This window comes from Oxyura jamaicensis, chromosome Z, assembly GCF_011077185.1.
Source record: "Oxyura jamaicensis isolate SHBP4307 breed ruddy duck chromosome Z, BPBGC_Ojam_1.0, whole genome shotgun sequence".
Taxonomy (NCBI): Eukaryota; Metazoa; Chordata; class Aves; order Anseriformes; family Anatidae; genus Oxyura; species Oxyura jamaicensis.
This window is the reverse complement of record NC_048926.1, coordinates 30,130,634-30,143,078: the sequence shown is the minus strand read 5'-3', so window position 1 is coordinate 30,143,078 and position 12,445 is coordinate 30,130,634. Positions and strand designations below refer to the sequence as shown.

At 41.0% G+C, this 12,445-nt stretch overlaps 1 protein-coding gene across 1 annotated transcript in view; it reads right to left on the bottom strand.

The window, feature by feature from the left end:
• Positions 1 to 12,439, bottom strand: part of UHRF2 (ubiquitin like with PHD and ring finger domains 2) — an 83,817-nt gene extending 71,378 nt beyond the window's left edge. The window contains exon 1 of the mRNA XM_035309608.1: positions 12,338 to 12,439. The gene's annotated coding sequence lies outside the window, so the exon portion shown is untranslated. The remainder of the gene's footprint in view (positions 1 to 12,337) is intronic.
• Between the last annotated feature and the right edge of the window lie 6 nt (positions 12,440 to 12,445).

Genomic DNA, 12,445 nt, shown 5'->3' with positions numbered 1-12,445 from the left:
AGACAAATAACCACCTTGCGTTAATATATCTCAGAGGTGAAAATACACATTTCAGTGCATTGCTGGAGCTGCTACTACTTCTGAACACTAACTCTAGGCCCACTTTGAAGACTTATTCTCCCTACAGATGATTTTTCTTGTTGTTTTAAAATGCCTTAAACTGTAGTGCACAAGTGTAAAATTAAAAACACTAGTACTTCCGCAAACTAGACTTCTTCAGAAATAACAAACCAGATACTATACAAGACAATGGAACTTCTGCTTCATCTTGACTGTTCCAATTGGACCAGACAAACTGACAGATGTTCCAGCACATAATTTCCAGAATCCTATACTGTAAGGAAACCTTCTGCAAGCTAATGCAGTCATGAGTAAGTTACCTTGCTCTGGGTGGACTGCAAGTATAGAGCCAACACACAGGTGGAATAAATAAATACTGTCTTTGTTGCCTTTCTCTCAGGACATGCCATGTGTAGGCTGAGAGAAAATAACCATTTTGGGGTGCTACAGTTTAAAGTCTAAAGCTAAGTCAGTGAAGATCTAACCTGAACAGCCTGGATATTCTGCCATAACTGCATAACCAGTGTTAACACTCAGGTTAAAAATGGCATGTCTAGTGTCTGATCTACTTACCAATTACAACTCAGATTAATCTGTATCTTTGGCCCACAACCAAATCTTGCCTGTCAGCATAAGAAAGAGGCAAAGAAAGGAGAAGACTTGAGTACGTAAGTCTGTCTGGGAATAGCTATATTTAATGTGTTCAGAAACCCACACATCCCTAGGTCTTGAACAAGAAACAGCCTTCACTAATGATACACACATTGACCACAATGCACAGGCAATCCATTCCTTCATGGCGATCAAAGAAGTCAGCTGTGATTAACATGAACTAAATGGTTAGACTAAACTAATGACTGCAGTGAATTAGCATTCTATTCTCTGCCCAAGCAGTTTTTTGTTTTTTTTTCTTAACCAGTCTTCTTTTCAGGAACACTTTATGACTACAGATTATTAGACATAACTAGTGATGTCATGTTTGTCTGAAAGCAAAGTAACAAGAGATAAGATTACTATAAGCAGACTTGTAATGAGGCAGGATGTGGTGTTTGGCAAAGTGATAGTCAGCGAAAGAGCATCTGTTTACACTATGAATAAAAAAATGTTCCTAGAATATCAGCAAAGGTATAAATTTAGACCAAGTCAATGACTGCATCACTGCCTTCTTCTGTTGACAGAGTGGAGAAAAAAACCTAACCAGTAAAATCAAATTTGCATGCAACTTGACTAACAATAATAAAATGAATGTTTCTATCTATGAGCAAACCCAGCATTACTGCATCATTGACCACTGAAAGCTTAAGAGTAGCAATGCTGGAAAACAATCAGTGTTTGAAGAACTCCATGACACAACTAAAGGAAAGAACTATAAAAAGTATTGATTCTTGAATTGCTGATACTATACTGATTTTCAAGGAACAATGGTATCTTCACTAGTAAGGTTCTATCCTCAGACTACTAAAGCAAGGAATCAGGAATGCAACACATCACTCTCTAGCACATCTGACCCTCCAGACAGAATATTTCCTATTCTGTTCCACAATGGCCATTCACTGTAAGACAACTTTTCAGATTATATTAAAGCACTATCAGATGTAAAAAAAAAACGTAGGACCTAACGCTATTAGCACATCTGCAGTATATTGACAAGTATGAGGACAAGGGGACGAAGACACAAAAGCAGAACAAATACATCTTTTTTTTCTTATGCACAACTAACATTTTAAATCCATGCTGGAATACAGTATTTCTTAACAGAACACCACTAATAAAAAAGGAACAAAAAAAGCTACACACAACTACAGAACACACACTTCTAACTCCCAGAAAACCTTGCCTTACTTTGTTATCAAAATATATTTATGCATTTCTGAATTGAGTCTCAAGTCTCAGGTTACCTCATAGGCAGGTTACATATTCAATGCAGGAAGGCAGAAAAATAACTTCAAAAATATTACAGCAATTTGTGGAAATAGGTGCTAAAGAACCACTCCCCCAGTCAGCTTTACGTTATGTTCTCTTTTAACAATACTTATTTATACAAATATATAGAAAAAGTGAATACCACCCTGCTGCATAAAGATACGAACAGGAAGAATACCTTTGCCTGTATGTATATATTAAATGAAAACATTCAAGATTTTTATATTATCATTGACTAAGCATTTACAGACACTTGTTTTTCCTCAAGATCTTAAGTACAAAGGACAAGCAAAAACAGTGAGGCAAACACCAGACAGTCACGTCTATCTCAGTTATGGTACCTTAATAGGTCATTAAAACATGTAAAAAAAAAAAAAGGCAAAAAAATAGACAACTTAATTAAAATCTTCCTAATTTTGCCAGCTCTTCTGATACTATAGCCATTGAAAAGTATTTCCTTAGCAGTAAACATCACCACTTTCAGTTTTTCTTCTTCTTAATGACTGGCTCCTTCTGTAAGGCCTGATTAACATGTTTGGAATGAAGTGTCACTAAGTAGCAGTTAGATTTACTGTATCTGCTAACACTCTTTCTATATCATAAATATCCCTAAGTACAGAAACAGATTACATCCTTCAAACCTAGTTTAAGTGCTATATAGACTACCGGTTCCAAAACACTTCTGCAGAGGGTTGTTATAAATACTTAAAAGTAAGAGAAGACTGTGCTTATGCTAATATACAAGTAGCTGCAGCAAGGCAATACTGGAACTGATACTTACCCACTATCACTGTTAGAACTATGCCTTGGAATATCAGTCCATAAATTATTTTAAAGGCTTGTAGAAAATGCACTTAGAAACAAATGATCATACAGAGTGCACTATACTACATTACTTGGAAAAAAGCACCCAAGTAATTCAACAATTAATACGTTAATTTGTCTACAACTCCCTGCAGAAACACAGCTCATTTGGGGTTATGCAGCATGCACAGCAAACTCTCAAGAAAGCATGTAATCACTCTCGTTAGAGCACATTACCTACTGTTTTTATCCTACAGTATGATCAAAGAGGTTAAGTTCCTAGGTCACCTTAATTCAGTCACTCCACTTGGAAATCAGGATATCTAGTCATTTATGGAAGTGTATTTCTGAGCATCTTCTGACACTTCTGATGTTTTCCAAGAACTAGAACAATGTCAAGATCTAGCAATAAAGATTGAAGAAACTGTATGGAATGCAGCAGATCTCTTCAACTTAAGTAGAAAGTTGAAAAGGGACATCAATCTTCTCTTCTGCACTGGTGTTACATGCACCTTGAAGATTTCTTTAATAGGAAATGCCTAAGGGTAAATCGTTTCCAGATACAGTTCAGTAGAAAAACTTGTTTAAAAGTTGTATAAAGGAGTTACCCAGAGGCTAAGTTACTGGGAATAATTAGAAGAACCTAGAGCTTCCAGGTAATCACTGAAAGCAAATAAAGAGGAAATCTAGAATTTCAGTTAAGTCTTTAAGTCTTTTAAGACTTTTCTGTTCCTGCATGGAAGAAGTCTGCTGGAACTCTGAATTCTGCTTCGTGTTTTTTACAGAAGGATTCAAACATATCTTGAAGCAATTCTAATAATGAAAAGCCAAACTGAAAATTCAAATTCAGAACAGTGAGTTTTGGATCAATGGTACCAACCCACGTCAAGAAAATTACAGTGTCTGACATAGCTCATGGACTTCTACCATTTGTAAAGTGTGCTTAATTTTTTCAGCTTTGAAAACATAAGCAAAATAACCTGGACAATATTTTATATTCCAGATGATAAACTGTAGCCTACACCTGGACTATTTCGTATGTGAATAACATGATACAAATTCATAGGATTTTTAAGTTCACATATTAACAACATTCAGTACTAAGGCCCAATGTGGGTTTTTAAAACAACTGTATATTTGCACTGTTTTCCAAGGAAGTGCAGCAGTCTTAACTGCAAGATGGAAAAAAGGCTAAATAAAAATGAATTTAGGCAACCACAAAGAAGTTCCTATCTTTATATGAATTAGAAGGTTTAATACACACTGTTTTAAAGATTTTGGTAACTCCAGGAGATCAACTTCTTCAAGTGACTCTAGTTTCAACAGTCGATGTTCCATAGATGCTGCTCTGTCTGTTACTCTTGCATATGGAACAGTTCTGCTGCTACGTGACATTTAAGGGATCAGTAATTTTTGAGTTCAGGAAGGCATCCCTAGTTCTGCACAAGGAAATTCCTCTCAGACAGCCCATGACAGTAAGAGAAGAAAAAGGAAAATAACGACATGCAAATATCTTTAAGCAAAGACTGTAAGCCAAGACTGTACATGACTCCTTGTCACATGCCCCCAGCAGACAGTTTTTGAAGTGTCCGTTTGATTATGGTCGCCCCACATTTTTAACAAAGTTTTAGCATAAATGCCTTGCAGACATAAAAAGATCCTGTTCCTACTGTTTTCTCCTCAGCACTCCTGAATGATTTCCTTTCACTCCCACCCTCAGTGCTGCCCAGACCCTTAGCAAAGATCCTAACAGAAGGCAAACAGCAACACCTATCAGTCTCATACAAAAATTAACTGTAACAGAACTTCACTTTCCTAAAAATGGAGTAACCTTAACCTTGCTGAGGAAGAAATGCCAGTTAAACTCTAGGAGATCCAGTGCATTATGTCCTTCATTCTCTCTGACAAGCTCCTCAACAAAAGCAGAGACCAAGTAGAAATGTATTTGAGACTCTACGATTTTTTCACTCATCATTAGAAAGACTTTAATTTACAGTTTCATTACAAGTAATGAAACATTAGTCTTGACTGTGCTCTAAAATATTCATGGTAACTTTTTATTTAATAGTTTGGACTTAGTAACTTGATATTAAAAATGAACAGATGCACACAGCTGATCACTCCCTCATTTCAAGGAGAATTTGCTAGTCAATAAAAAAACCATTGTCTGTCCCATTTGCTTTCTCTTAACACTCTCTAGAGTAATAAAATCACAGTAGAATGAGTAGGTAAAATATCTGGACATGGAACTTCTGACAGACTCTAGATCCGTATCTCTAGAACAGAAGACAGGCAGACCATAACATTTTTAAAAACAGTAACTGAACAAAATATTATCATTTTAAGATGTCCCAAATCAGACTCAGTTTGTCACTCTTCTTGCCAAGAGAAAAAACTTTTCAAATTAACGTATAGGAATGTTTGAAAACAAGACCACTAAGCCACCAAAAATAAATAAAATCACACCAGCAAGTTCACATTAATTAGCCCCTAAATCAGAGCACACTTGCTTTGACTGCTTAAGTGTTCTAATGGAACAGCGAATGATCTGCCCTTAACTCAAGGAAAAATCATCATAATACTCAGTATCAAATGCCTCACTCAACAAACCAATCTTGATAGGTACCACTGTCTTAGATTCCTACAATACTCATCAGAAAGCACGCAGCAAAAGGAACTCCTACAGGGGAAGATTGTGGATACTTCAAATACTTTAGGCTTTTTTTTAGAATTAGTGTTAGTTCCTGGTTAGTTTAATCACAGCACAAAGTGTAAATACACTGTTTGCTCAACACCATACACAAGAGGAAGTCTGATATGCTACACAAAGCCACACAGTCTAGGAAAAATTCAGATTCCTGTTGCTGACATTGTAACTACACATGAATCTCAGTAGATACACCACAATAAAATGTGCATTAGTCACCTTGGTACTCAATCAACACAACTAACTTTAAGAAGCATTTTACTCTTTTCCTGAAGTACTGTAACTAAAAATAAGTATAGAAGTCTAAAGCTTAAAGTCACAGTCTCCAGCTAAGGTGTTTTTTAATACCATTACTACAAAATGATATGCAGAGTGTACAGGTGGTACCAATGCATTTTACCTTTTGATTTGGACTAACTATAATCCGAAAAAGATTCCGATGTAAAAATTATTGCAAACATGAGAATAGCTGAAAGCTGTCAGAAAAGACTTCTTGACTTAATCAGAAGATCAAGGTGAAGGCAGCCATTCTCAGTCAATGATTTTACAAGGTTCACCTCTGCAACTCTTCCAAATTAAATTTTTAAATAAGAACTTCAGGTTTTGAAGATTATTTCTTCCTTTATCACTGGGTGAGATACAAGAAAAATGGTTAATTTAGACTGGATGTTTTGATGTTTTCTTCTCAGAAAGAACTCTCAATCCCATTAAAGGAACATTTGCTCATTAATTTCTAGCTGGAAGATGAAGTTACGGTAGCAGGTTTTCTTCCACAGTCCCCGGGAGTCTTCTAATTAGGAAAACAGAAGTTCATGGTGTCTTCTGTCTGATATTGAGGATTACCTGACACTTGTAATAAACACGTACACCAAAAATATAAAGCTGTATTGAAATCCTTAGAAGCATGGAAAGACTCATCCATCTCTGTGCTGATTAGATTAGAGTTGTCAAGTACCTCCTGTACGATGGTATGGACTTCTATAGCACAGGCAACTGAAGTTCAGCAACAGTGGTGCCAGGGTGAGCAAATGACTATTTGCAGCTTGTAAGGATACCTGTAATGAAGAACTGATTATTATCTGAACCTTCTGTAGTCAACAAAATTCTAAAAATAGTAATAGTAGTAATAATAATAACAACGACAATAATAATAATGTAAAACCCAAGTATATCAGGGCAGTTATTCAAACATAATAATTATATCATTAGGCATGTACATCCACTTTTGAGCTTTTAAAGTGAATTCTCTCATAAGTGATATCAACACTTCAACACTGCTGGCAGGCAATCTTCATCATCCAGTTGTTAGTCTTGCCTTTTTTAAAAAAAAAAAAAGACTGTTTGCAAGAGTATCCACAGTAAGTTAAGAAAAAGCACAAGTGCTCAACTACCAAAATTAGGTTACATGAATATACAAGCCGCAAAAGAGAGCCTTCAAGCTAGTTGCCATTTTGTACAGGAAATATGTTTTTTTTCCAGTTTCCTAATACTGAAGTCACACATACAAGTTAATATAAAGTACTCTGCTTCTACATACACTTGAGCATTGCCTTCAGCTTGTTGTAGTGCTTTGAATGAAGTTAATAATACTAGGGACTGGTAAGTTACATTACTAACTTCAACAAGGTAACAAGAAGTCTGTTTCAGTAAACAATTTCTGCAACCAAAAAAAATATTAATAGGGCAACCAAATTTACTGCCAAGTAAATTTGAAGTATACTGCATGAATGTTTCAGGAATTTTTGAATACAGCCTGACCGTGTGTGTCCCACAGCCTCCAGAAAGCACTCCTTTATCAAGCTACAGAGCTACTTCCTACCAGCTTCAAAGAATGGCAATCACTCCCTTTCTAAGGCTTCAAATTATTCCTCCAAGATACAAAGCTAACTTCTCAAATTGAAGATTTCTCACACCCAAATTCTGCCTCAGGCAGATGGGTTTTGGACAGCTTCAGCTGAAAGTGCTTACAATTTTCCAAACGAAATAAAGCTGGGAAGAAATTGCATTAACAAACTCGATTGTTTTATGAATAGGTTTGGCACTCCCATTCTTTGGGGCAAAACTCAACAAATAATGCTTTTCTATCCTTCTGGAAATCTACCCAAGATGTTAGCATTTAAGAAGCCTTTAGACACACAGTTCACAAATCTGAAGCTTAAACACTCGTGAGATTCTATCCACTGCTCACTTGTCAGTCCAGGTCAGCAAAAGTTGAAGATGTCTTATACAGGAAAGGCTGTAAGTAAACCAAGACATGTACTATTGCCAGATTTTAACTGCATGTTTCACTGAGGCTGCTTTATCACAAGCAGGCTCACATGCAAGACTAAAGCTCCTCCACCCCTACTATCCCTCAGCCTTTTCAGTTAAGTTTACAGAAACAAAAAAATAAGCACTTTGATATCTCAGCAATGACTTGAAAAACTACACTTACTAGTGTACAGGTACGGAGCAAGATGTGTGCTACCACACTTTTCTGTGCAGAAGAACAGAGTTAAATTTCTTCTAATGAAGTAAACCTGACCTTCTCTTACTTCAATTTCAGTCTGACATAAAGAGATTGAATAGCATCAAGATTCCCACCTGTTGATTGCAGTCTTCCATGAAACAGACCTGAAGCACCTTCCTCACCAGCAAGATCATCAACCTAAAAAGCAACTTCTGTCACTGCTTGTATTGGACTTTTGCCAAGGTTTTGGCAGCTGGGGTACTGCAGGGGTAGCGTCTGTGAGTAGTGACCAGGAATTGCTCCCATGTTGGATACAGACAGTTCCAGATGGCTCCAAAAGGGAGCTGCCACTGGCCAAAACCGATTGAATGGGCTACACTGGTTGTGCCTCTGGGATAACATGTTTAAGAACTATTTTAGAAATGTTTCACAGCAGTTGCAAGAGAGGAGCGAGAAAATGGAAGAGAAAAAGCCCTATACACACCAAGGTCTTTGTAGAAGGAAGGGAACCGTGAAGAGCACGATACAGAGATTGCCCCTCCCGCAGCCTATAGAGGGCTGTGTTGGAGTACATCTCCACTCTGCAGCCCCTGGAAAGCCTCACATCACAGCAGTGGATGTGGCCTGAAGGAGGCTGCAGCCTGTAGCGAGCCTATGCAGGGAGCAGCCTCCTGGTAGAAGCTGCAGCATGTGGAGAAGAGCCCACAGTGGAGCAGGAGGCCTAGCAGGAACCAACAGCCCATGGTGGGGGGGGAACACGCTGGGGCAGTCTGTTCCTAAGGACTGCACCACATGGGAAGATCCCCTGCTGGAACAGTTCTGGAAGAAGTGCAGCCTGTGGGAAGGACCCACATTGTAGCAGTTGTGCAGGACTGTATCCCATGGGATGGACACCATGTTGGAGGTGAGGAAGAGTGGCAGAGACTTTATGGACTGACTACAGCCTCCCCATTTCACATCCCTCTGCACTGGCCAACATAGGGGCAGGAAGTAGAAGAAAACAAGACTGACGCTGACCCTGGAAAGAAAGGGGGAAGGTGCTAATTAGCTCTTTTTTTCCCTTCAGTTCTCCCTGCACTAGTTACCAACTGGCAATAAATTTATCTTCCACAAGCTAAGTCTGTTTTGTCTGTGATGTTAATTTATGAGCAATCTCCTTCTCCCTATCTCAATCCACAAGTTTTTTTCATTACATTTCCTTCCTCTCCACCTTGCTGAGAAGAGGCAGTGGGAAAGCAGCTTGGTTTGCACCTGGCAACCAGTCAAAGTTAACCCACCACACTGCGTCATACATACACCAGGAAGAAACATTTGTGCTCCAATGCTCTTATATCATGACTCTGGTAAACACCATGGCAGAGCCACCTGAGGCGATAGTTTCTGTAACCACAATAGGCATTTTCAAATTTTCACCAAATCTAAATTCCAACAGGTGAGAGAGGATAATGAAAGAAGCCAACAAAGTTATTTTTTATATCCCAAAAAGAATACATATTGCTAAGACACAGCAGTGTTGTTCATACTGTTGTAGACAAAACCCGAGTTTGTAGTCGTACTCTTGTGGTCCTCTGCATAACCTTAAGTTTTCTGGCAAGTTTCCAAACTTAAACCTCGAAATATATTAACCACTCAATTTTTCCAGCATTATTACTGAAGTCTAGGAATCCCACTAATTATTATAACTTGGTCCTGTTGAAAGTCTGCCCTGGTAGGTCAAGATGCCAAGAATTCATCTACTCTGGTATCTCTTTCACTTTTCTTAATGAACACTGCAAGCTTACTATCCTCATTAAAAAGTGCGACATAGGTTTTCTAATTAGGACAGACAGACATCATGCTGCCAATAGTCAAACTGCCTTGTCTTCATGTTCTGACAGAGAGGCTCCACATGATGCATTCTAACTTGTGAATTTATTAGGTTATTGCACCACCGCAAAGAACTATGCATACACTACTGTCCCCTTTCCGAAGGAAATTCTACCTCAAGTTACAGAACGACTTTTCTGGCTGACAGTTATTTAGCTCTGTGGGAAATGAATCCTCAGAGTCCAGGATGTGCCCACAAGACCAAGCAAACAAAGTTAGAGAATAACGCTACTCTAGTTCACTATTTGATGCCACACGTGCATCATAGGTCTTCCTGGCAGGAAGAGTTAAAAACTGAAAACAATCTGTTAAACCATGTATTGCTTTTCCTAGTTATGCAAGGGAAAAAAAATGTAATACTAAGTATCACATTAATCACAACACTAGGTTTTCACCAGTAGTCCTAGGGCATTCTAACCCTTCAAAGCAGGAAATGAAGAACTACCCACTTACGTCCCTGCATTTGCACTTGAAGATCAAACCCAACAAGTTACAGCACACAAGGTAAACTACATTAACTGAACATGGCCACTCATAGCCCATGAGATGCAAAAGAGTAGCTCTAGCTTAAGATGTTAGTTGAGGCTGATTTTCTAACTGCTGCAAGCTAAGGCCATAGAGTTGTAGATAGTCCATAAAATGTGACTTATTTAGGTTTCTATACCCCTATGACTTCATACACATTTTTAGAAGAAACAGTTATTTAGCCAGTCTATCTGCATCCAGCACTTGATAGATCAAAGTTATCTACAAAATCACAGAGATTAGAGTAAGCACTACTCAGTAGCAGGATCACAGCTCTACTAAGCAGACTGCAAAGATTTAACCACACTGAGTGCTGAACAGATAAGAAAAGAAAGTGTGGAGTATATGACATTTTTTTCATTTTTCCCCCACAGATGAAGGAATCTTCCTAGTTTTTCCATATTGTTTAAATCAATTTACTGCTTTCTGTTCACTTCACCTTTAATTGAAATACCCCTTTTTTTCCCCCCGATTTTATCATATCCCTGAAGGTATTGAAATTGTTTACATTTTCCTCTCCTCATGTCTCTATGTTCAGTTTTACTTGTTCAAGAACAATCCTTCTGACATTTTTTCTACTTACTAGCACCACAGGATCAGAAAAAGCAATCCATAATCATCAAGGTAACTTCAGAATTAATTATAGTAACTGCAAGAAAATGGACATAAATGGTTGTGGAATTAGTCAAGCTATTGAGAAAAATCCTCACTCTTACTGAATACCACCCCAACTGCATCCCAGCCTCGATAAACTAATCACTAAACTAAGAAATGCTGCTCATGTAGCTAAGTGCAGCCATACTTCACTATTCTCCCTTTTAAGAAAGATGTTTGTCGACATAAAGTGTTCAAGGTAGTTAGTCTGACTAGCAGACTACACAGAGAAGCACAATTCATTAGAGGCTTGTCCTCCCCTCTTCTCAGGTAAGCTTTGTCTTCAGCACCAGTCCCTGCACTGGAAGAGACATGCTGGTGCAGCACAAACGTAAGCAAGTTACACAACTTCAGGACTGATGTGCCTCGATTCGGCCCCTCTGGAGGGGCAGGGGGCTGCCTGTAACGGTTTTGGCCACACACCGCCCTCACACACCTGCTCTGGCCAGTCAGCCTAACACAAAGTCTACCCATTCGTCATGGGCTTGGTCCAGAAGGCAGGCTCTGCACCTCCGCGCTCATGCTCACCTCCTGGTTACGGCTAAGGGAAATTTTCCGACTCGCTACTTTTTACTCGTACAGCCACACTGCAGCTTCACGGCACCAACCCCACCGCCTGCCGCGGCGGGGTCCCAGTCGCCTGTCGGAGGAGCCGCTCTGGGCAGCCCGCCCCCCCAGCCCACCAGGCGGGGACGCGCCGGCTCCGGCCCGCGCAAAGTAACGGCCGCCGGACACCCCCCGTCACGGCCGCGCGGTCACGTGACGCGCCCCGCGGGGAGGGGCGCACAACGGCCGGGCACCGAGAACCGTTAATCCGCCGCGGGGAGGGGCCGGCCGGGCACTGACGGGACGGCGCCGATCGGGGCCGGTGGGGAGGGAACCGCCCGCCGCAGAGCCGTGCCCGCGTCCCCCCCGCTTGCCCCGGGCACCGCCGGGGAGGCGTCGAGGCCGGCCGCTGGCCCTCCGGAGCCCCGCGGTGCCGGCGGGGCTGCCCGGCCCCGCGCCCTGTCAGCGAGGTGCGGCGGAGACGGCGGGCGGGGGAGGAGCCTCCCGCGGCTCAGGTGGGAAAACAAAAACACAAAGGGGCCTCGCCGGCACCCGCCCGGCCGCCGGGGGAACGGCGGGGGCACGGAACCAGCAAAAATAAAGAATCGTTAGAAAAAAAAGAAAGAAAGAAAGAAAACACGAACCGCACAACCGCGCGGCGCGCCTCGGGGCGTCCTGTCAGGCCGGGCTCCCGCCTACAGGCCCGGCGGGACGGGGGCAAACAAAAGCCGGGGGAGGGCACGGGGTCCCGACCCCCGGCCGCACAAAGAGCCCCCGGCCGGCTGGGGGCGGCTCCGCCTCACCTGCTTGCCCCGGTAGAAGAGGCGCTGCCGGTCGGGGCTGACGCGGAAGGTCTCCTGGATCTTCTCCCGCAGGCACTCGATCTTGGTCAGGCGGCTCAGGTCGTCGAT